This window comes from Protobothrops mucrosquamatus, unplaced genomic scaffold (genome assembly GCF_001527695.2).
Source record: "Protobothrops mucrosquamatus isolate PMUCROS unplaced genomic scaffold, P.Mucros_1.0 scaffold4853, whole genome shotgun sequence".
Taxonomy (NCBI): Eukaryota; Metazoa; Chordata; class Lepidosauria; order Squamata; family Viperidae; genus Protobothrops; species Protobothrops mucrosquamatus.
Genome location: NW_015390741.1, coordinates 53,721 through 58,840, shown reverse-complemented (window position 1 = coordinate 58,840; position 5,120 = coordinate 53,721).

Sequence of the window (5,120 nt, the reverse complement as noted above, 5' to 3'; positions counted from 1 at the left end):
AAAAATTCCAATGATTTAATTGGTTGAGTTAATGTAAAAACTAAGTCATCAGCAAAAGCTTTAAGTTTATATTCTTTAGTAGAAATCTTTAAGCCTTTAATCATTGGTGATTCTCTAATTCTAGACAACAGAATTTCCAAAGACAGTACAAATAATAATGGAGAAAGTGGACAACCTTGTCTGGTGCCTTTTTGTATATTTATAGGTTCTGTCAGGTCTCCATTAATAATTATTTGAGCAGATTGTTTTTGATATATCGCTTTTATGGCTGTCATAAATTGGTTTCCATAATTCATATAGTCCAATATTTTATTTAAAAACTGCCAGTCCAATTTGTCAAAGGCCTTTTCCGCATCTAAAAAGATGAAAGCCGATGGCACTTGATTATTTTTATCCAAATATTCCAATAAGTTCACAATTTGTCTAATATTATTCTTCATATATCTTCCAGATATAAAACCAGTTTGATCATCATGTATATAGTATTGCAATATCTGCATCAGTCTATTAGCCAAAATTTTTGCAAAAATTTTATAATCCACGTTCAACAAAGAAATAGGTCTGTAATCCTTAAGTTCCAAGATCTCTTTCTCATCCTTCGGTATCAAAGATATAAAAGCTCCTGTCCATGACTGTGGTATTCGTTCTCCCAGCATAATTCTATTAAATAATATTTTTAAAGGTTGAATCAATTCAGCTGACAAAGACTTATAATAAATTGCTGTCAAACCGTCCGTACCAGGAGCTTTACCAGTTTTCAATTGTTTAATTGCATTTAGAATTTCATCTGCAGTAATCTCTTCATTCATCAGTTTCTGTTGATCTGGTGTAAGTTTATATATGGATGAAAGTTGTAAGTATTTATCAATCTCCTCAATTTTTATAGTCCCAGCAGCATATAAATGTGAATAAAATTCTGTAAACGCTTTCTTAATCAATTCTTGTTGATATACCTCGCGGCCCTTAACCACAACTTTAGATATAAGTCTGGCTTTCTGTCTCTTGCGTAATTGGTAAGCCAACCATCTCCCTGGTTTATTTGCATTAGCAAATGTATTATGTCTGATATACTTCAAATTGGTGGCCACCTGGTCAGCAATTAAAATATTAAATTGATCCTTAAGTAATTTGATAGAAGCCTTCAAGTTAATATCTGTTGGCCGCTGAGATAATAATTTTTCTTTAGTCCCAATTTCTTTTTCCAAGTTTAATCTACTCTGTATTTGCTTACGTTTATGTGCATTATTCATAGAAATTAGCAGACCCCTCAAATAAGCTTTACTTGCATCCCAGACAGTATATATAGGGGTGTCCTTATTCAGGTTAAGTTGAAAAAACTCTTCCATATAATCCTTCAAAACTTTGAGCTTCTCCTCATGATTAAACAGGTTTTCATTTATTCTCCAGGATTTCCTTTTTTTATATTGGCCTATCTCTATCCATACCATGCTGTGATCAGTCAAAGTTCTAGGAAAATTTTTTGTTTTATTACAGTCAATAAGCAAATCAGTTGATGTCAAGACAAAATCAATCCTTGAGAAAGACTCATGTCTATGAGAGAAGAAGGTAAAGTCACGTTCATTCATATGTTGTGATCTCCAAACATCCACCAACTCCAGATCTTCCATCATTGCAAAAAAAAGACTTAGGGAGTCTGGAAAGGGCCACATCCCTAGAAGTTGTCTTTTTATCTTTTAAGGTGTCAAGTACCCCATTCCAGTCCCCCATGACAATCAAAGAATTATAATCCAAAGCCACAATTTTCTGGTGTAATTGTCTATAAAATAATTTTTGAGATGACAGTTGATTGGGAGCATAGACCCCCACTATTAAACACTTTCTTCCATTTAGATTTATTTCCACCAATAAAAATCTTCCTTCTTTGTTAGCTTCTTTTAAAATAGGTGAAAGATGTTTTTTTATATATAATGCAACCCCAGCTTTTTTCTTTAAGGCAGGTGCAGCAAACAAATCTCCAAGTTTGGCATTTAGCAATAATTTTTGATCTTTAGCCACAATGTGAGTCTCTTGTAAGCATATAATATCATTGTTAAAATGTCTTAAGTAATGAAAAATCTTCCGTCCTAAAACCATTTGGAATGATCTGTCCTAAAACCATTTTTTTTTCACTTCTATTATAATTCCTTCTCTGCCATCAAGCTGTCTGATTGACTTTGATTAGTCCAATCATATTCCCTACCCCAAGCCTTCTACCTACAGTAGACAAGAAAAGGTCTCTGATGCCTCTGATAAGAGTTTAGAGATTTTGTTTTTGAACCTTAGATGAACATCCACCTTAGATGTTCTTACAGAAAGCACAGATTAACTTCAAGCAGGTGTAGCGGGGCTCTCTTACAGTGTTTGCAGGAGCTTGGCTGGGAAGGGAGAGATTGGGACAGCTGCTGCTGGTTTTGGGTGTGGCAGGGGTGGATGAAGGAAAAGGATAGAAAAAGGGAAGGAAGGAAAGGGAAGGGGTGGCTGTTGGAGTTCGTCAGGTGAAGGTAAAGAGGGATTGGAGGTTTTAAGCTGACCCCTTTGTGTGGAGGAGGGGGAGAGAGAAAGAGAAAGGGGGGAGGGGAATTGTATTGCTTTCCTTCGTAAGGAAGATATTTCAAACGGAGGCAAGAGAGAGTGTGTGGAAAGGAAGTGGCTGGGGCTGTCAGCCTGGGACTTTTAACAATAAAGATAAGGGTGGAGAGTTTTGATGCGGAGACCTGACTGAGAAGAAGCAACAGAAGAAGAGGAGAGACTGGTCGTAACTACTGTTGCTGTGAAGCCTGGAGGCTACCTGGACTGTGACTACTGCTGCTGTACAAGTTTTAGACTTTGTGGGGGATTGGCTTTGGGGGGGGGCGAGCCATTACCATAGCACACTGACTGCTTTTTGTTTCTACTACTGCCTGGAGCCGGGGTTTTCCTCCACCCCACTTGATCTTGAACGGTCGTTGAGGAATCATTAACTATTGCTGCCACAACAGCCTTGGCCGGTTTGATACCATCACAGCATTGACTATTGGGGCTGGGGGACTGGTCATCTTTGTTCCTGGAAGCCCCTTCTTGACAACAAGAGCCTGCTACTTCCTAACTCTGCCCGAGCTCCGGTTAGAGGAGACACCTTACCAAACCCTAGAGAATACAGCGGCAGAGGGGGCGGGGCTGGGGCGGGGCTGGGAGGGCCTGGGCTTTGGCGGCCTCTGAGGAGGTAACGCTACACAGGCAACACACTGTTCATTCCTAGCTTAAGTTTGTTTTGAAGACAAAATGAAATATATGCCTGACAATTTTCCCAGACCATTGGAAAAAGGACACAATACAATGTGATCATTTCATTTTGCTTTTTATCTTCATGTTATATTATTATATGCCAATAACAACAACAACAATAATAATAACAACAACAACACCATCATCATGGTCTTATGCATGTGACAATTCATCTTGCTTTTCCTATTTCTTAATTTTTCATCTGCTATCCAGGTCAAGATGAATTTGACTGAAATTCAATTAATAAAATTACTTTGTGTTCTCAGTATTATATGCTGAAATGCAACTCTTTGTACTTGCTGATCTGATCATGGAAACAGTGAAGTCAAGCTTACTTTGCCTTTACTTCTATCCTTATTCCTTTTTACAATCAGTAATGCCACTATATTTAAAGGGGCATATGGCTATCCTGGGTTTTTAGCCTTTTCTCCTGGCTTCTGCCAATCCTTGTAGCCTACCATCCTACTAAGACTCATATACAATGAGTAAAGAGACCAGATTGTGTTCTTTCGCATCTCCTGTATGCCTGCTAGCAAACTATACCATTTGATTCCCTTTCTTAGAATATACTTGTGAGCAAAGTCTTTACCTGGTCTTTCTTTTCATCAGGCTGTTTATCAGCAAAGCCACCATGAATCATCGTCTCCATCTCTTCCATCCACCTGTAAAGTGCCCATAGCTGCCTAACTCTTTCGTTTGTTTGCAACCAGATAATTAAACTCTAGCAAAAAGGCACCATTTTAAACATCAAGGTTTTCTTTATGCAGCAGTGGGCTAAACCAGTCATATAGCCAATAAACACACTGACCTGTTCAGAAAGAAATCATCCAGACCATGGGCTGACTCTGTCTAAATAACAATAACAGTAACAGTAACAATAACAATAACGTTGGAAGGGACCTTGGAAGTCATCTAGTCCAGCCCCCTGCTCAGGCAGGAAACCCTATACCATTTCAGACAAATGGTTGTCCAGTCTCTTCTTAAAATCTTCCAGTGTTGGAGCATTCACTGCTTCTGGAGGCAGGTTGTTCTACTGGTTAATTGTTCTAACTGTCAGAAAGTTTCTCCTTAGTTCTAGGTTGCTTCTCTCCTTGATTAGTTTCCATCCATTGCTTCTTGTCCTGCCTTCAGGTGCTTTGGAAAATAGCTTGACTCCCTCTTCTTTGTGGCAGCCCCTGAGATATTGGAACACTGCTATCATGTTCCCCCTCGTCCTTCTATTCATTAAACTAGACATACCCAATTCCAGCAACCGTTCCTTATATGTTTTAGCCTCCATCCCCTTTGTTGCTCCTCTGTACTCTTTCTAGAGTCTCAGCATCTTTTTTACATCATGGTGACCAAAACTGGATGCAATATTCTAAGTGTGGCCTTACCAAGGCATTATAAAGTGGTATTAATACTTCACAGGACGACTAGGAGCATTACAGCCGATCGAAGCAAATGGACCGGTGACTCGCTCAAGGAGGAGGGCGCAGAAGTAGCTGGTCATATAAGTAAACTTCCAGATACTTTACTTTCACTTTGACGATGTTGGCAGTTTGGCCGACGAAAGCTAAGTGGTTTTATATTAAACTAAATCAGTAGTGATTAGTGATGGAGTGATTTGTAGTTGGTCAGCAAGGGGTTTTAACTTCCAGTATTTCAATAAGAAAGTATTTTCTCCATTCCTAAGTTAGATTTCTGAAATTTAAAAAATGAGTTGGGAAAAAGAATATTTACATATATGGATTGTAATAATACACTTTGAAGTTGAACAGGTGCAGAGAGATCCCGCTTTTATATACAATTCTTTGTCCATTTGTGCTCTATATTCATGGGATCTTGCTAAATGATTAACAAGCCAAAGTCTACTT